Source organism: Heptranchias perlo, chromosome 7, assembly GCF_035084215.1.
Source record: "Heptranchias perlo isolate sHepPer1 chromosome 7, sHepPer1.hap1, whole genome shotgun sequence".
NCBI lineage: Eukaryota > Metazoa > Chordata > Chondrichthyes > Hexanchiformes > Hexanchidae > Heptranchias > Heptranchias perlo.
In genome coordinates, this window is record NC_090331.1 from 7,016,307 (window position 1) to 7,036,796 (window position 20,490).

At 48.5% G+C, this 20,490-nt stretch overlaps 1 protein-coding gene across 2 annotated transcripts in view; it reads right to left on the minus strand.

Moving 5' to 3' along the window:
- tmem198ab (transmembrane protein 198ab) overlaps window positions 1-20,490 on the minus strand; it is a 99,337-nt gene that overhangs the window by 64,011 nt on the left and 14,836 nt on the right. For both annotated transcript variants that reach the window (XM_067986747.1, XM_067986748.1), the window contains exon 2: window positions 14,786-14,956. The gene's annotated coding sequence lies outside the window, so the exon portion shown is untranslated. The remainder of the gene's footprint in view (window positions 1-14,785; window positions 14,957-20,490) is intronic.

Here is a 20,490-nt window from a genome sequence, read left to right on the forward strand (position 1 = left end):
ACTCCCAGGGCAGGGACAGCACGGGTTAGATACAGAGTAAAGCTCCCTCCACACTGTCCCATCAAACACTCCCAGGGCAGGGACAGCACGGGTTAGATACAGAGTAAAGCTCCCTCTACACTGTCCCATCAAACACTCCGAGGGCAGGGACAGCACGGGTTAGATACAGAGTAAAGCTCCCTCTGCACTGCCCCAATAACATGCCTTGTCTCGAATAGAAGATCGCCTCCTACTAAATGACATTTTGCCATTTCCCATGCCAGCCACCTGCAGGTGTCCCTGAATGAGATTGTCCTTTAAAGCTGAATTAGGGGTAGTTCTGTGCAATGGGCCTGTGTTGTCTATGAAATGGGCTGAGGCTGCCCCTGCAGGGAACCAAAGGAAACTTTCACACCATCAGTCTGAGGTTGTGTTCAGATCTGACTCCCAAAAGCGAACAAAGATTTCTCAAGTTTCTGTTTGCGGTTCAGAAGAGTTCTGACCCACTGAACCTCTTAGTAAGGTCACATCGAGACCCCAGAGTATTTGGAAAGCTGTAAAGGGAATTGCCTGCTCAAAGTGCTAGGCTTTTTGGCCACCACATTGATGTGGGAAGTCATTAGCTAGGAACATTAGGAGGCCTTTCAGCCCCTCGAAGCTGCTCCCGCCATTCAATCAGATCAAGGCTGATCTGTACCTCAACTCCATTTACCCGCCTTTGCTCCACATCCCTCGATACCCTTACCCAACAAAAATCTATCAATCTCAGACCTGAAAGTTCCAATCGTCCCCCAGCATCCACAGCTTTTTGGGGGAAAGAGTTTCAGGTTTCCACCACTCTTGGTGTGAAGAGCCAAGCTCTAATTTTAATACAAAGTCCCCTTGTCTTGATTCCCCCACCGGAAGAAACAGTTTCTCTGTATCTACCCTATCGAATCCTCTTAACATCTTAAACACCTCGATCAGATCACCCATTCAACCTTCTAAACTCAAGGGAATACAGACCAAATTTTATGCAACCTGTCCTCATAATTTAACCCTCTAAGCCCTGGTATCATTTGGTCACCAGTCCTAATATCTCCTCACGTGGCTCGGTGTCAACTGTGTTCCTGATAAAGGCGGTCGTAGAGAAGATGTTTCCACTTGTGGGGGAGACCAGAACTAGGGGGGCCATAAATATAAGATGGTCACTAATAAATCCAACAGGGAATTCAGGAGAAACTTCTTTACCCAGAGAGTGGTGAGAATGTGGAGCTCGCTACCACAAGGAGTGGTTGAGGCGACTATGGTGTATTTAAGGGGAAGCTGGACAAACACTTGAGGGAGAAAGGAATAGAAGGATATGCCGACAGGATTGGATGAAGTAGGGTGGGAGGAGGCTCGTGTGGAGCATTAACACTGGCTTGGACCAGTTGGGCCGAATGGCCTGTCTCTGTGCTGTACGTTCTATGTAAGTCTATGATAATCGCTCCTGTGAAGCGCCTTTGGATGTTTTATTACATTAAAGGCGCTATATAAATGCACGTCTTGTTGTTGTTGTTGTTGTCCATTCTTCCTCCCATCGGCGACTCACACCTGGAGATTCTCCAATGGCTTGCTGACACTACCTGGTCTCTCTTGGAGTTACTTTTTCTCCGCTTACCACATCTGACCTTTGATCACACGCTACAACGTGTGTAGGCAGACTACAAACAAGAGCTACCATTGGCCCGATATGCATGGGGGTTGGAGTATAAGAGTAAGGAAGTCTTGCTGCAATTGTTCAGGGCTTTGGTGAGACCTCACCTGGAGTACTGCATACAGTTTTGGTCTCCTTATCTAAGGAAGGATATACTTGCCTTAGAGGGGGTGCAACAAAGGTTCACTAGATTGATTCCTGGGATGAGAGGATTGTCCTATGAGGAGAGGTTGAGTAGAATGGGCCGATACTCTCTGGAGTTTAGAAGAATGAGAAGTGATCTCATTGAAAGATATAAGATTCTGAGGGGGCTTGACAGGGTAGATGCTGAGAGATTGTTTCCCCTGGCTGGAGAGTTTAGAACTAGAGGGCATGGTTGCAGGATAAGGGGTCGGCCATTTAGGACTGAGATGAGGAGGAATTTCTTTCACTCAGAGGGTTGTGAATCTTTGGAATTCTCTACACCAGAGGGCTGTGGATGCTGAGTCGTTGAATATATTCAAGACAGAGATGGATAGATTTTTGGACTCTAGGGGAAATCAAGGGATATGGGGATCGGGCGGGAAAATGGAGTTGAGGTCGAAGATCAGCCATGATCTGATTGAACGACGGAGCAGGCTCGAGGGGCCGTATGGCCTACTCCTGCTCCTATTTCTTATGTTCTTATGATATCATCGGTCACTTCCTGTTTGCACGGTTTAGCACGGATGTCTCTCTCTACACAGAGGATGATCAACAGGTTGCTAGGAAGAGGGGCTGAGGTCAGTATCCTGAAGTTTAACAAACAGCTGGATGCCGTAATGGGAAATTCTGTGCAAATTGGATCAAATGGCTAATAGCAGGGATGAGGGTACTTTATTGCTGTGGAGAGACTAGAGAAACTGGGATTGTTCTCCTTAGAGCAGAGAAGGTTAAGGGGAGATTTGATAGAGGTGTTCAAAATCATGAAAGGTTTTGATAGAGTAAATGAGGAGAAACTGGCAGGAGGGTCAGTAACCAGAGGGCACAGATTTAAGATAATTGGAAAAGGAATCAGGGGGGAAGAGGAGAAGAAATTTTTTTTACGCAGCGAGTTGTTCTGATCTGGAATGCGCTGCCTGAAAGGGCGGTGGAAGCAGATTCAACAATAACTTTCAAAAGGGAATTGGATAAATACTTGAATTGGAAAAATTTGCAGGACTATGGGGAAAGAGCAGGGGGGAGTGGGACTAATTGGATAGCTCTTTCAAAGAGCCGGCATAAGCACAATGGGACGAATGGCCTCCTTCTGTTCTGTAAGATTCTCTGATTCCAATCTAAACCGTTGGTTCAGTAACAGGGTCGCCAAATAATCCGAAGGTCAGGGAGTCTCATGATTACAAGTTGTGAGGGCGGAGAGTCAGACAGGACGTGTTTAAGGATAACGAGACTGGGTATTGGAAGTGTAAGAGGGCAACTGAAAGCTGGATTTCAATGAGATGAAAATCAGTCGGGTTCTACAAATGCCGGGCGATTCGCTCCACCAGTTTGGTGAAGTTGTTAATGAACCCCTCCCCACTCAGCATAGTGAGAAACTCTTTCGAAATACACCTCCCCGTAGAGATGTCATCGACACATGGATAGAGAGTGCTGGGGAAACATCAACAGACCCATCAACATTGGACAGAGGAGCGTTTAGGATACAAAACCTTCATGAGAACAATTCTGATGAAGGGTGCACCCCAAAAGAATGTTCCCTTTGACAAGATTACAAGATCCGTACAAACGATGGAGACCAATCCCACCTCATCCAATCAGAGAGTCAGTCATGGCTGATCTGTATCTTAACTCCATCTACCCGCCTTGGTTCCCTAACCCTTAATCCCCTTACCCAACATAAAAATCCATCAATCTCAGTTTTGAAATTTTCAATTGACCCCCCCAGCCTCCTCAGCTTTTTGGGGGGAAGAGAGTTCCAGATTTCCACTCCCCTTTGTGTGAAGAAGTGCTTCCTGACATCACCCCTGAACGGCCGAGCTCTAATTTTAAGGTTATGCCCCCTTTTTCCAGACTCCCCCCACCAGAGGAAAAATTGTTTCTCTCTATCGACCCTCTCAAATGTGGGAGAACCTTCACCACACGGACTGCAGCGGTTCAAGAAGGCGGCTCACCACCACCTTCTCAAGGGGCAATTAGGGATGGGCAATAAATGCCGGCCTCGCCAGCGACGCCCACATCCCATGAACGAATTTTTAAAAAAATTCTTTAATCATCTTAAACACCTTAATTAAATCACCCATTAATCTTCTACACTCAAGGAAATACAAGCCTAGTCCGTGTAACCTGTCCTCATAATTTAACCCTTTTAGCCCCGGTATCATTCTGGTGAATCTGCGCTGCACCCCCTCCAAGGCCAATATATCCTTCCTGAGGTGCGGTGCCCAGAACTGAACTCAGTGTCCAGTTGGGGTTTGACCAGAGCTCTGTACAACTGAAGCATCACATCCTCCCCTTTGGATCCCAGCCCCCACCCCCCACCTTGCGATAAAGGCCAACATTCCATTAGCCATTTTTGATTTTTTTTTTGTACCTATAGATGGATAGAAGTGAGGAGCAAATTGCTTCGCTATTACTGATCTGTATAATCAGCAGTGACGGAAGTAAATGCACGAATCAGTCGGTGTCTCGACGATCAGACCGTTTCATTACACCGTTGCTTACCACAGAGATTAGGAGGAAAAGAAGTCGTTGACAAATATATTTATAGAAGTGTGCTTTCTTTGGCGTCGTAGCTTTACAAAGAAAAGGGGAACGCCTACGTAAAAGATTAGTAATAATTACACGATCTGCTAAATCTTAGTTGAAACCCTCGCCTCCCTCACATGTGTTCTTGTGAAGAGCTATATTTGAAAGCATCATCTCCACTGCGACAGCACTGGTGTCTATATTTACAACCGGCTCTGTTTGTTACTCTGGAGTAAGAATAGCTTATTGCTTCACGAATTGGCTCCTCAGCCCAGATGGAGCTGCGCTAGTTTATTCCCGACTGGTGGTTTCCAGCCAAGCTCCTGTTACACTCCAGATAAACCCGCTTGTCCAGAAAGTCCCACTCCAGATACTTGAGCGCACAGTCCAGGCCGACACTCCCCGGTGCCAGCACTGAGAGAGAGTGCTGCACTGTCGGAGGTGCCGTCTTTCGGATGAAATATTAAACCGAGGGCCCCGTCTGCCCTCTCGGGTGGGTGTAAAAGATCCCACGGCCACTATTTCAAAGAAGAGCATGGGAGTTCTCCCCGGAGTCCTGGGCCAATATTTCTCCCTCAACCAACGTCATTAAAAATCAGATGATCCGGTCATTTATTTAATTGCTGTTTGTGGGATCTTGCTGTGCCTAAATTGGCTGCCGTGTTTCCTACGTTACAACAGCGACCATACTTCAAAAGATGGCACCTCTGACAGTGCAGCACCCCCCCTCAGTACTACACTGAAGGTCAAGAATGGAGCTCCTGATTGCTCTCCAGTGATCCCTGCTTGATGAAAAAAGGATTGTGTTTCGTTCTGTTGGCTTCCATCTTGAAATCACTCACCATCACATGTAGAAAGAGGGACCACCCCTTGGGTGGGATTCCAGGTGATGAAGTGGCGAGGATGAGTCAGGTGAACTGATGCAAGGGAGAGACAAACGAGAGAGAGAAAAACTTGCATTTATACAGCACCTTTCACGACCTCAGGACGTCCCAAAGCCAATGAAGTACCTTTAAAGTGTGGTCACTGTTGTAATGTAGGAAACGCGGCAGCCAATTTGCGCACAGCAAGATCCCACAAACAGCAATGAGATAATGATCAGATAATCTGTTTTTTAGTGATGTTGGTTGAGGGATAAATATTGGCCCAGGACACCGTGGAGAGCTCCCCAGCTCTTCTTCGAATAGTGGCCGTGGGATCTTTTACACCCACCCGGGAGGGCAGACGGGGCCCTCGGTTTAACGCCTCATTTGAAAGACGGCACCTCCGACAGTGCAGCACTCTCTCAGTGCTGGCACCGGGGAGTGTCGGCCTGGACTGTGCGCTCAAGTATCTGGAGTGGGACTTTCTGGACAAGCGGGTTTATCTGGAGTGTAACAGGAGCTTGGCTGGAAACCACCAGTCGGGAATAAACTAACGCAGCTCCGTCTGGGCTCAGGAGACAAGTCGTGAAGCAATAAGCTATTCTTACTCCAGAGTACTTGGCAGTAACAAACAGAGCCAGTTGTGACACCAGTGCTGTCACAGTGGAGGTGATGCCTTTAAATATAGCTCTTCACAAGAACACATGTGAGGGAGGCGAGGGTTTCAACTAAGATTTAGCAGATCGTGTAATTATTACTAATCTTTTACGTAGGCGTTCCCCTTTTGAAAGACTTCAGAGGAAACAATTCATTTGGGTGGAAGGCAGAACTGTCACAGGTAAAGACACCGCCCTAAAAATATACACACACACAGGCACATTTAGTAAAGGACGTTACTGATGAAAGCTAAGTGAGAAGGTTGGTGCCTTACTCTCCAGGCTCTGCCAGTGCTGATCTGAATGACCGTGCGAGCTGTCCAAGAAGGGGCTCGAGTATTTCTTCAGATTATCCTTTTGTGAGGGTGACGTGGTGCCTCGTCCTCGTGACTCCCCTCACCTGGAGTCCCATCCAAAGGGCGGCCTCTTCTTCAAAAGTGAGCATGGAAGGGAGTGACGGCCGAGTGCTTTCAACGCGAGAGCCAACACCACCCCAAACCCAATCCTCTCCGCGTCCAGCGGAGAGGACGGTCAGTAGCACCATTCCTGACGGGTGGGAGTGAACCTGATCTCCATGTTAGTCCTTTGCCCGTAGTTAGAGGCCTGAAATCAGGCACTGAGCGGCATGATTGCTGTGGGCGGGGGATGGGAGGGGGGTGGGGGCGAGGGGCAAATGTCTGACCCAGCACTCTGGTTTTCTACAGTGACCGTTTGCGATCCAGTGATTCTGGACTCCTATCGAAGGGTTAACGTCGAGAGAGATCCTCGGAAATTCCCATGACCCTGAGCTGGGGAAGCAACCAAATCATTTCCCTTGAATTACAATGTGACGGTGGCCTATTGATAACAAAAAAATGAACTGAACCCAATTGTGTCCTGTTTCTCGACACAGCGGGGTTGCTGCATGGCCCTGTAGTCAATCTCATTCTCCCAGTCAAAGTTAAGTGTCCTATTTCTGCAGCAAGCGCAGTTCATCTCCTTGGCCTTGGCAAATATCTGACGCTCCCTCGCTATGGCAACCATTAAACAGCCATTCTACTTCAGCTCGCAGCGAGAGGCCGTGAGATGGATCGGAATGATAAATACTCACTCTAACCCAAACCGCACTCAATCAGCTTGAATACACTTTGGACAAAGTAGCATCTAACCATCTCATAAAGCGCCCATTGACGAAGCTCTCGTGATCGGCCTCGGTTCATGAGGGAGCCTTTGTCCCCGAACAAAAGGATTCTATAAAATGAAGAGCAGTTCTGTGATGACCTCTTATAAAAACTTCCATATCATCAACTTTCACGTAAATCTGAAAAGTAATGGGTCTGGTGTTAGGGTTGTTCAAAAACTGGTCATCTACATGAGGGTGTCTCTTGTATTTTTGCACCTCTCTCCGCACTCCCCCCCCCTTCACAACACCCCACCAGGGGTCAGTGAACTTCTTGGCATCATTCAGTCAATAGGTTCGAGATGATGCAGAATGCCCAGCCAATCAAATTATCAGAATTCTAATGGCCCATTCCTATTCTATACTCGACTCTCCTGACCGGCCTCCCATCTCCCACCCTCCGTAAACCCTGACCGGCCTCCCATCTCCCACCCTCCGTAAACCCTGACCGGCCTCCCATCTCCCACCCTCCGTAAACCCTGACCGGCCTCCCATCTCCCACCCTCCGTAAACCCTGGCCGGCCTCCCATCTCCCACCCTCCGTAAACCCTGGCCGGCCTCCCATCTCCCGCCCTCCGTAAACCCTGGCCGGCCTCCCATCTCCCGCCCTCCGTAAACCCTGACCGGCCTCCCATCTCCCGCCCTCCGTAAACCCTGGCCGGCCTCCCACCTCCCACCCTCCGTAAACCCTGACCGGCCTCCCATCTCCCACCCTCCGTAAACCCTGGCCGGCCTCCCACCTCCCGCCCTCCGTAAACCCTGGCCGGCCTCCCACCTCCCGCCCTCCATAAACCCTGGCCGGCCTCCCACCTCCCGCCCTCCATAAACCCTGGCCGGCCTCCCACCTCCCGCCCTCCGCTAAACCCTGACCGGCCTCCCATCTCCCACCCTCCGCTAAACCCTGGCCGGCCTCCCATCTCCCACCCTCCGTAAACCCTGACTGGCCTCCCATCTCCCGCCCTCCGCTAAACCCTGACCGGCCTCCCATCTCCCACCCTCCGCTAAACCCTGGCCGGCCTCCCACCTCCCACCCTCCGTAAACCCTGGCCGGCCTCCCACCTCCCACCCTCCGCTAAACCCTGGCCGGCCTCCCACCTCCCACCCTCCGTAAACCCTGACCAGCCTCCCACCTCCCATCTCCCGCCCTCTGTAAACTTGAGCTCATCCAAAACTCTGCTGCCCGTATCCTAACTCGCACCAAGTCCCCTTCACCCATCACCCCCTGTGCTCGCTGACCTATGTTGGCTCCCGGTCCAGAAACGCCTCGATTTTAAAATTCTCATCCTCGCGTTCCAATCCCTCCGTGGCCCTCGCCCCCCCTCCCTATCTCTGTCACCTCCTCCAGCCCCACAACCTTCCGAGATCTCTGCCTCAGCTGAGATAGGAAATTCAACACCGACTTGGAAAGCAGGCCTGGGATCTTCCTGCTCTTTATGGTTCAGCTACTCACAGGGTAAAATTTGTTCGCCAGACTGGTGAGCTCTACAATTTGCTTTTAAGAAAGGTATTGTTGTCTGTAGCCATCCCTCCTCCATGCTGCCTATTCCAAACACGGACATATCAGAGTGTGGGCAAGAGAAAGAGAGTGTGAGAGAGAGTGAGACTCTGTTGCATTGAGAGTGTACCTCCTATACCAGTCGACTACTTTAATCACACAACCTAGTTGTGATAGTTCGCTTTGATACAATTATTTGTTCCCAAGCCCATGCCCCCACCCTTCTGTTTAGTTTTGTTCTGGGTAGGGGTCGCCCACTCTGGTCGGATGTATTCCTGCAGGTTTCGTCACATGACTTCCTCCCTCCCACAGCCCCCCCCCACCGACCTATGTGCTCCTTCCCATTGGTTGTCCAACATGTCCATTCTCACGCTGTCACGCCTTCTCAGGCCAATTGGAAAGCAAGCAGGCTCTTCGTTACCCAATTGGATGATTCTTAACCATCGGTCAAACAGCCTTTTCTTTCCCAACTCCAATATTTTTGTAACTAGTCAGCAAAAATGTTGAAAGAAAACGATGCCCCTATGATTTTTCTCCTGGGTTGCCCAGGAGATTAATTTACAATTCCTGGAGTGTTGGTAACTCTAGCTCTGGGTCCAAGGTCAGAACCTATCTGAGGCCTTTATTAGCTTCAGTCAGCGTGCAACGTGAAAAAAAAACTCCCCCCTTTTCCCCCCTTTGACACCAGTGTGTTGGAGGCAGGGCAGGACTTACGGCAGGACTCACAGCAAAACAGTCTATTTTACAGCAAACAGCGTCTATTTAAACAGAGCATTACAGCAAACAGTCCACAGAATCTATTTAAACAGAGTCCCTATAAAACTACAGCAATCTGAACTCATGATTGAAAATACAGCAACTTATCCCGATAAAAGCAAGGTGATTTCTCCAGCAAAATGCAGTGAGTGGAGGATAGTCACATAAGACAAATTATGTGCTTAAAATCAATACCAGTCACTTACAGCAGTGCGGTCTCCAGGCATGATTGACGGGGGAATTACCCAATCATCTCCATTCTGGCTGGGAATAGTGGTGTCACTATATGCAGCCGCGCACAGAAAGTTAACATGCAGATACAGCAAGCAATTAGGAAGGCAAATGGTTGTTAGCTTTGAAAGAGCTGTCCAATTAGTCCCCATAGCACTGCAAATTTTCCCCCTTCAAGTATTTATCCAATTCCCTTTTGAAAGTTATTATTGAATCTGCTTCCACCGCCCTTTCAGGCAGCGCATTCCAGATCATAACAACTCATTGTGTAAATATATTCCTCTTCATCTCCCCTCTGGATCTTTTGCCAATTACCTTAAATCTGTGTCCTCTGGTTACCGGCCCTTCTGCCACTGGAAACAGTTTCTCCTTATTTACTCTATCAAAACCCTTCATGATTTTGAACACCTCTATCAAATCTCCTCTTAACCATCTCCGTTCTAAGGAGAACAACTCCAATTTTTCCCGTCTCTCCATGTAACTGAAGTCTTTCATCATCGGTACCATTCTAGTAAATCTCCTCTGCGCCCTCTCTAAAGGCCTTGACATCCTTCCTAAAGTGCAGTGCCCAGAATTGGCTGCAGTGCTCCAGCTAGGGTGTAACCAGTGTTTTATAAAGGTTTAGCATAACTTCCTTGCTTTTGCACTCTATGCCTCTTGTCCTGCCACCTTCAAAGACTTGTTTACATACATCCTCAGGTCTCTGTTCCTGCACCCCATTTAACATTGTACCATTTAGTTCATATTGCCTCTCCTCATTCTTCCTGTCAAAAGGTATCACTTCACGTTTCTGTGTGTTAAATTTCATTCGGTGTATATCTGCCCATTCCACCAGTGCGTCTCTGTCCTCCTGAAGTCTGCTATTATCCTCCTCACTGTTTGCTACATTCCCAAGTTTCGTGTCATCTGCAAACTTTGAAATGATACCCTCGAGGCCCAAGTCCAGGTCATTAATATATATCAAAAAGAGCAGTGGTCCCAACACCAACCCCTGGGGAACACCAGTGTATACTTCCCTCCAGTGTGAAAAACAACCGTTCACCACCACTCTCCACCGAGCCAATTTCTTATCCACGCTGTCACTGCCCCTTTAATCCCATGGGCTTCAATTCTGCTAACAAGTCTATTATGTGGCATTTTAACAAACACCTTTTGGAAGTCCATATACACAACATCAACCACACTACCCTCATCAACCCTCTCTGTTACTTAATCAAAGAACTCAATCAAGTTAGTCAAACACGATTTGCCTTTAACAAATCCAAGCTGACGTTCATTTATTAACCCATATCTTTCCAAGTGCCAATTAATTTTGTCCTAGATTATTGTCTCAAAGTTTTCGCACCACCGGCGTTAGGCTGACTGGCCTGTAATTGTCGGGTTTATCTCTCTCCCCTTGTTTGAACGGGGGTGTAACATTTGCAATCCTCCAGTCCTCTGGCAAGAATCCCCATATATAAGGAGGATTGGAAGATTGTGGCCAGAGCCTGCGCAATTTCCACCCTTACTTCCCTCAATAACCTAAGATACATCCCACCTGGACCGGGTGACTTTTCTACTTTGAGTACTGCCAACCTTTTAAATACCTCCTCTTTATTTTTTTTCTATCTAATTTCTCGAATACCTCCTCCTTTACTGTGATATTGGTAACGTCCTCTTCTCTAGTGAAGACCAATGTGAAGTATTCACTTAGTACCTCAGCCATGCCCTCTTCCTCCACAAGAAGATCTCCTTTATGGTCCTTAATCGGCCCCACCCTTCCTATGACTAACCTTTTACTATTTATATGTTTTTAAAAGACTCTTGGGTTCCCTTTTATGTTACCTGCTAATCTATTCTCAGACTCTCTCTTTTTGCCCCTCTTATTTCCTTTTTCAGATTCTCCTCTGTACTTTCTGTATTTAGCCTGGTTCTCTACAATATTATGAACTTTGCCTTTGTCTTAAGCCTCCTTTTCCTGTTTCATTTTAATCTCTATACCTTTAGTCATCCAGGGAGCCCTAACTTTGGATGCCCTTCCTTTCCCCCTCGTGGGAATGTGTTCACTCTGTACCCAAACCATCTCCTCCTTGAAGGCCTTCCATTGTTCAATTACTGTTTTACCTGCTAATTTTTGATTCCAATCCACCTGGGCAAGCTCCCTTTTTAAACTTACTGCAATTTGCCCTCCTCCAATTAAGTATTTTCACATTTGATTGTTCCTTGTCCTTTTTCATGACTGCTCTAAACTGAATGATATTATGATCACTGTTCCCCATATGCTCCCCCACTGAAACAGGCTCCACTTGCCCTCCTTCATTCCCCAGAACTAGATCCAGCACTGCTCCCTTCCTTGTTGGAATGGAAACATACTGATCACAGGCAACACCAGTGTGTTAGTGGAGTACAGTGCTCCTGTATATACTACACTTGAATAGTAGAGTGCCAAGGATCAGTTACTGATTGTAAAACCGAATGGGCCGGAAATGACTTTCAAAATAATGGTGAGCCCAACGCCGCTCACCATTATTAGTGGCGAAATTGAAGAGCAAGTTCCCGTGACCGAACAAGCGCAGTCAAACGCGGAAATCCGGAACTTGCTGTTCCTGGTTCGCTGGCGATCTGACAGCTTCGCCTTAAAAGGGACATAACCGGCTGCAATCAATGGAATCAATAGACCAGCGCCAACTTGCTCTCCTGCCCAGCCGGAAACCAACTAATATCAGCACAAAAAACAGGTACACTCATTTTTTAAAGTCTAAACTGAGTTTTAAAGGTGTGGTAAGTCTTAATGACTGTCAAACAACAACTCTGGCACTAAAAATTAACTTTTAAAAATGTGGAGTCTCATTGCTCCTGATGTTAATAGTTTTTGGACATTTAAAAAAAAAATTTTAATTAAAAAATTTAGAGAATTTTTTAAAAAAAACTTTTACCTTCTGTCTCTTTTATCTCCGTCATTAAACCTTACCCTCTCTTTATTTCGCTTTCTCTGGATCATTTTATAGTACCTTATCGGGCACATCCCGGTTTTTAGTCTGCGACGTTTGTCCACGAACTGCACTTCCTGGTTTTCACAGGGTGGCTTGCTTCAAGCTGATTGGTTGAGGGGCTTTAAGAGATCCTTTCACTACTCGTCTCACCCGGGAAAGAAACTCTGACATTTTATTGAACTCGCAGTTCAAGGAAGCTGCCGCCAAAAAGAACGCGGTAACTTAGTGGGCAAATTTAAATCTAATGAGCAGCGAGCACTGCTGGTTTGCCGCTTGGAACAATTTACAGGCCATTGTCCTTTCAAGCTGTTGGAATATACTTTTAAATTCACATTTTATACTCCCAGCAGCTTCACCCCTAAACTGAAACTTACAAATGAAGACCCAATAATTATTTTTTTATTATTCACTCTTGGGATGTGGGCGTCGGTGGCGAGGCCGGCATTTATCGCCCATCCCCAGTTGGCCCTTGAGAAGGTGGTGGTGAGCCGCCTTCTTGAACCGCTGCAGTCCGTGTGGTGAAGGTTCTCCCACAGTGCTGTTAGGAAGGGAGTTCCAGGATTTTGACCCAGCGACGATGAAGGAACGTCCGATATATTTCCAAGTCGGGATGGTGTGTGACTTGGAGGGGAACGTGCAGGTGGTGTTGTTCCCATGCGCCTGCTGCCCTTGTCCTTCCAGGCGGTGGAGAAGGAAAGAGGCAGTTGGGCGCTGAGAATCCCAGAGCAAATCTCCTCACACTGTCTTCAGCTGCAGATCTGTTTGTACAACACAGATGACAGGAACTGCTCTGCAAAATGAGTTCAACAAACGTGTGATCGGACCATGTGTGGCTATGGGAAGCATTCATAAACAGCTGGAAATGGAGCAGTATTTAAGAGACATTTAATGCTGCTCGCTGGTTCCAAGCGATGTCCTGGGCACCTGGCGTATTCCTACAAGGAACTTGTTCCAAGAAAATTGGAATTCCTGGACCGGCAACTTGTGACGAGTTAGATCACCAATAATGGCACAGCTGATCACATACTGCTACTGGGGCCAACTGCAGCCACCTCGACCCTAAGCTGTCAGGTCAGCCGTGCCTCAGTGGGCAGCACTCTCCCCTCTGAGTCAGCAGGTTGTGGGTTTGAGCCCCACTCCAGAGACTTGAGTACAAAACCTAGGCCGACACTCCCAGTGCAAAACTGAGGGAGTGCTGCACTGTCGGAGGCGCCGTCTTTCAGATGAGACGTTAAACCGAGGCCCCGTCTGCCCTCTCAGGTGGATGTAAAAGATCTCGCGGCCACTATTTCGAAGAAGAGCAGGGGAGTTCTCCCCGGTGTCCTGGGTCAATATTTATCACTAAAAGCAGATTATCTGCTCATTATCACATTGCTGATTGTGGGATCTTGCTGTGCGCAAATTGGCTGCCGCGTTTCCTACATCACAACAGTGACTACACTTCAAAAACACTTCATTGGCTGTAAAGCGCTTTGGGACGCCCTGCGGTCGTGAAAGGTGCTATATAAATGCAAGTTCTTTCTTTTTTCTGGATCTAACCCATGCTGTAGCTGCCTTGGGAGTGTTTGATGCTGATACTGAGTGCCTGGAGTGAGGACAGGATCAGGTTTGACCATAAGTGCCTCCAAACCTGCCACCCCTGTTCAAATAGCCAACTGACACTGAACGCCCATGAAATAAAAAGTGCTCCTTTTTCCCAGAACTAACGTCTCCCACCTTCCAGAGCAGAAAGTACACAGTGGAGGAAATGAGAAAATCATAGAGTCATCATAGAATGATCCAGCACAGAGGGAGGCCATTCGGCCCATCCTGCCTGTGCCAGCTCTTTGAAAGAACTATCCAATTAGTCCCACTCCCACTGCAAATTTTTCCCCTTCAAGTGTTTATCCAATTCCCTTTTGAAAGTTATTATTGAATCTGCTTCCACCGCCCTTTCAGGCAGTGCATTCCAGATCGTAACACCTCGCTGCGTAAAAATATATTTCTCCTCGTCTCCCCTCTGGTTCTTTTGCCAATTATCTTAAATCTGTGTCCTCTGATTACCGACCCTCCTGCCACTGGAAACAGTTTCTCCTTATTTACTCTATCAAAACCGCTCATGATTTTGAACACCTCGATCAAATCTCCCCTTAACCTTCTCTGCTCCAAGGAGAACAATCCCAGCTTCTCCAGATTCCCCACATAACTGAAGTCTTTCATCTCTGGTACCATTCTGGTAAATCTCCTTTGCACCCTCTCCAAGGCCATGACGTTCTTGTTTGAATGATTGAATGTTTGAATGTTTAATACTTACTGAGAACAGCCATTGAGGGGTGTTGGAGATCTGGTCAATAAACTCCTTTGGCTAGATGATGTCACAAGGCTTGTCGCTGGCTCGGACGAATCGCACGTCTGTATATTCCCTCAGGGCAATGCATGATGGTTATTGACATCCGCAAAGCTCATTTTTTTCTCTTTAAAATCTCTGCAAAGAAACAAAAAGGTAATAAATGAATTTTTATTTTTGTAAAGAGGTGCACGCTGCAGTTTTGTCCTCACTAATTCTCCCTAAGACCATGCAACACGTGCAGTCCAGAGGACAGGGAATGACCGCTGTCCATATTGATCAGAATTAATTACCAGGAGGCACGTGTCAGTCGGCTCCGAGCAACCTGACCTCTGCTTGAATGTGAAGAGACACCAGGGGTCATTTTGACATTGTGCGACAGTGTAAAACGGGTGATAGCGAATTATAGAATCATTTGGCCCAGAAGGAGGCTATTCGGCCCATCGTGCCTGTGCCGGGTCTTTGAAAGAACTATCCAATCAGTCCCACTCACCCTGTCCTTTCCCCATTGCCCTGCAAATTTTGCTCCTTCAAGTATTTACCCAATTCCCTTTTGAAAGTTACTATTGAATCTGCTTCCACCGCCCTATCAGGCAGCGCATTCCAGATCATAACAACTCGCTGTGTAAAAAAAAATCTCATCTGGTTCTTTTGCCAATTACCTTAAACTGAAATGAATCCATTGACTTCAGTTCTGGGCCCCCTCTTATGGAAAGAACATAAATAGAGACCACACAGCGTAGATTCATCAGGATGATACCAGGGATGGGAAACTGTAGTTAGGAGGAGAGACCTGAGATACTGGGACTGTTTCCATTGGAGCGGAGAAGGCTAAGAGGAGATTTAATAGAGGTTTTAAAAATTATGAAGAGTTTTTGACAGAGTGAACAGGGAAAGGCTATTCCCTGTGGTTGGGGAGTCGGTGATGAAGAGTCATCAATTTAAAATGATCAACGAGAGAGTGAAGAGAGAGGTTAGGAGATATCCCTTTACACAGAGGGTTGTTAGAGCATGGAATGCTTTGCCACAGGGAGGGGTTGAGGCAGAGGCCATTGCATCTTTCAAAGGAAAACTGGACAAATGCTTGAAGCAGAGAGAGCAGGGCAGTGGGACTGGTTTTGGATTGTTCGGGCACGATGGGCCGAATGGCTGCCTTCTGTGCCATGAATTTCATTGGTTCTATTGTACAATGAAGAGCTCCACCAGCCGATGATTGTTACCAATTCAACAAAGGCAGGCGAGTGAGCCTCCCACATATGCATCAGTTTCACCCGCCAACCGCATGCAAACATACAACAGGATAACACGGATACAGACGTGACCTGAGGCGTCCATCACCATCACTTTGTGTGGCCATCTCCAACATCCCTTTCCTTGAAAGTGTTGTCGCCTCCCAAATCCATGCCCACCTTTCCCTGCGACTCCAAGTTTGAACTCTTCCAATCAGGTTTCCACCCCTAACACAGCACTGAAACTCATCCAAAAATCATAGAAAATTTACAGCACAGAAAGAGGCCATTTGGCCCATCGTGTCCTGCGCTCGCTGACCTACATTGGCTCCCAGTGCTGCAATGCCTCGACTTTAAGATTCTCATCCTCGTGTTTAAATCGCTCCCTGGCCTCGCCCCTCCCTATCTCTGTAATCTCCTCCAGCCTTACAACCCTCCGTGATCTCTGCGCTCCTCCAATTCTGGCCTCTTGTCCATCCCCGGTTTTAATCGCTCCACCATTGGCGGCCGTGCCTTCAGCTGCCTAGGCCCTAAGCTCTGGAATTCCCTCCCTAAACCCCTCCGCCTCTCTACATCTCTCTCTCCTCCTTTGAAACACTCCTTAAAACCTACCTCTTTGACCAAGCTTTTGGTCACCTGCCCTAATATCTCCTTATGTGGCTCGGCGTCAAATTTTGTTTGATAATCGCTCCTGTGAAGCGCCTTGGGACTCTTTAACTACATTAAAGGCGCTGTATAAATGCAAGTTCTTGTAGTTGTTGGAATTGGCATCACGTTACATCACCCTAATCACGGTGGGTGCACATCACACGCTAACACAAGAGAGCTCCAGGTGAGGAAGGCCATTCACTACGTCCTACCCCATCCATCCAGGCTGAACCTCCACGACCTCTTCCTTGAACGATTCTAGGTTTTTCCCTCCGCTCCCTCACCCGTTGTGTGTGTTGGTCACTCTGTGTGAAGATGACCTCAGCCCTAAATACACCTTTTGCTGGTTTGAATTTACCGAAACAATAGCCAACACATGTTTGCATTTCGATGCTTAAGCACTGACTTCAAGCCCTGTGGTCCAGAGCAGACCCCGTGTTGTCCTGTGTACCACCGGCCGCTGGTGAAACCTCCGCAGGCACAAGTGATATTAGCGCAGATATGACCAGCTAATCCACTCACAGCACTGGCAGACTAATCCCTCAGAGTGAGCAGCAGGGAGATTTAAATAACCAGACGCAGCCAACCAGAAAACCACGATAAAAAGAGTCTGTGGATTCCAAGCAACTCCACTGTTCCCAAACTCAGCGTCCTATTTGACCCTGAGCTCAGTTTCCAACCCACATATCTTCTCCATCCCCAAGACTGCCTATTTCCACCTCTAACATCGCCCGTCTCCACACCTCCCTCAGCCCATCTGCTGCTGAAACCCTCGTCCATGCCTTGGTTACCTCCAGACTTGACTATTCCAATGCTCTCCTGGCCGGCCTCCCACTTTGCGCTCTCCGTAAACTTCAGCTCATCCAAAGCCTTGCTGCCCCGTATCCTAACTCACACCGAGTCCCGTTCTCCCATCGCCCCCTGTGCTCGCTGACCTGCATTCGCTCCCAATCCGGCAACGCCTCGATTTTAAAATTCTCTTCCTCATTTTCAAATCTCTCCGTGGCCTCGCCCCTCCCCTATCTCTGTAACCTCCTCCAGCCCCGCCGCCCTCCGAGATCCCTGCGCTCCTCCAATTCTGGCCTCTTAGTCATCCCCGATTTTCATCGCTCCACCATTGGCGGCCGTGCCTTCAGCTGCCTGGGCCCTAAACTCTGGAATTCCCCCCCTAAACCTCTCCGTCCCTCTCTCTCCTCCTTTAAGACGCTCCTTAAAACCTACCTCTTTGACCAGGCTTTTGGTCACCTGTCCTAATATCTCCTATGTGGCTCGGTGTCAAATTTTGTCTGATAATCGCTCCTGTGAAGCGCCTTGGGACGTTTTCACTATGTTAAAAGGTGCTGTAAAAATGCAACTTATTGTTGAAGTGTTTTTGAAGTGCAGTCACTGTTGTAATGTAGGAAATGCGGCAGCCAATTCACGCACAGCAAGATCCCACGAACAGCAATGTGATAATGGCCAGATAATCTGTTTTAGTGATGTTGGTTGAGGGATAAATATTGGCCCCAGGACAGCAACACCAACAAATAAACACAGTCTACACATTCAATGTTAACAGGCTGGGGATCAATAGTAGATGGAAAGAATCAGCCCGGCGAGCTCATCCCGAATTAATCAATGTGACTGCTGCTGTCACATCGATAGGACTCGGTCAGCTTTCACGTTCAACCCTACGTCACACAGATTCTTTTTTTTGGTCCTTAGCAGAATCTAGGCCTCGATATTTAAGGGGAGGGCGGTGGGGGGGGACACACCTGGTGAGGACGTTTTTATTCTCTTCCGTTTCCCGCCCGGCAACCGGCCAAACTGACAGGTCGGGAAAACCAGCAGCAGGAGGCCGCAGCCGGGGAACCGTGGGGACGGTCCCCGACAATCGGGGGGGGGGGAGGGAGGGAGTGAGCGATCGGGGGGTCGGCGAGGGCGGGGGGGGGTGGGGTTTGACGATTGTAGCGGGGGGAGGCCGCGATCGGCGGAACAGAGGCCGAAGGTTTGTTCGGGGGTGGCCCTGGGGGTGGGGAGCACTTCTGCTCCTCCTGGCCCGCAAGCAGTGCTGTGAAAAGCACTTACCCCCTGGAGCCGGCTGCTCCCGCCCCCCCCCCCCCCCCTTTCACTGCCGGGTTTCCCGAACCCTGGCAAACCCGCACGGTGGGAGCCTGATTTAAATATGTTAATGTCTCTCCAAGGCGGGACGCTCGCCCGACTCGGTATTCGCCGGCGTGAACACGGGCAACGGGCACGCACCTGGCGGGTCGGGGGCACGTTCCACGTTTTTTTAGGGTTTCCCCCCCCCCCCCCCACCACCCCCTTCCGCCTGTCACGGAGGAGAGGGGGGTTAATATCGTGGCGAGCGAGGAAAGGCCATTCAGCCCATCAAACCTCCTGCTTTCATAGGCGGTGTGCAATCCATTCAATCCCAAGGGAAGGTTCTGTGTGGATCCTGCATTCCCCCGCCCCCTCCCCGCCACCTTCCCCATCCCCCCAACCCCCGCTGATTCCCAAACGCGACTAGACAAATAGTCAGAAAATTCATCCATTCCCACATAACCGACATTCAATCCTTCTCTGCCCCTTCCCGTTCCTATAAACCTGCAACCCCTTTTCCACTGGCCTTTGTCTCAAAGGGGTCGGAATTCAGAAAAGTGAGGAAGCTATGCCTCAGTTTCACAGAGCTCTGGTCAGCCTCCATCCAGAGGACTGCGTTCAGATCTGGGCACCGCACCTCAGGAAGGACATATTGGTCTTGGAGGGGGTGCAGCGCAGAATGATACCGGGGCTAAAATGGTTAAATTATGAGGCTAGGTTGCATAAAATGACAAAGGGATTCGATAGGGTAGATGGAGAGAAACTATTACCTCTGGTGGAGGAGTCCAGAACAAAGGGACATAATCTTAAAATGAGAGCTGGTCCATTTAAGAGTGAAATCAGGAAGCACTTTTCCACACAAAGGGTATTAGAAATCTGGAACACTCCCCACCAAAAGGCTGTGGTTGTTGGGGGTCCATTGAAATTTAGATTTTTGTTGGGCAAGGGATATGGAGCCGAGGCGAGCAAATGGAGTTGAGGTACAGATCAGCCATGATCTAATTGAATGGCAGAACAGGCTCGAATGGCCTCCTCCTGTTCCTATGTTCATCCACCTTACTTTCCTTATTACCGATCTCATGACTTTACACTTATCTGTGTTGAACTCCGTGTGCCACCTCTCGGCCCATTGTCTTAGCTGCCTACATCGCTTTGGTGTATCACACATTTGGTTAATATCGTTTCTCCACTGCACCTGGCGTCACCTTGATACCCACTGAAGTCGGCCTAGTTGTAAAAACAATCACTGTAGCTGGAGGCCCACTGCCAAGAAGAAGATTGAGAGGCTGTTTCCCCTGCCTGCAGAGTCTAGAACTAGGAGGCATAGTCTCCGGATAAGGGGTCGGCCATTTAGGACCGAGATGAGGAGGAATTTCTTCACTCAGAGGGTCGTGAATCTTTGGAATTCTCTACCCCAGAGGGCTGTGGATGCTCAGTCGTTGAGTATATTCAAGACTGAGATCGATAGACTTTTGGTCAAGAGAAATGCAGATCGGGCGGGAAAGTGGAGTTGAGGTCGAAGATCAGCCATGATCTGATTGAATGGCGGAGCAGTTTCGAGGGGCCCAATGGCCTGCTCCTATTTCTTATGTTCTTACGTTACCACTTTCTCAAGACAATGAGGGATGGGCAATGAATGTGTCCTCACCTACATCCCCAGCACAAATGCAAGAAACTAACACTGGGTGAGTTTTGGACGGGTGGGTAGAGGTG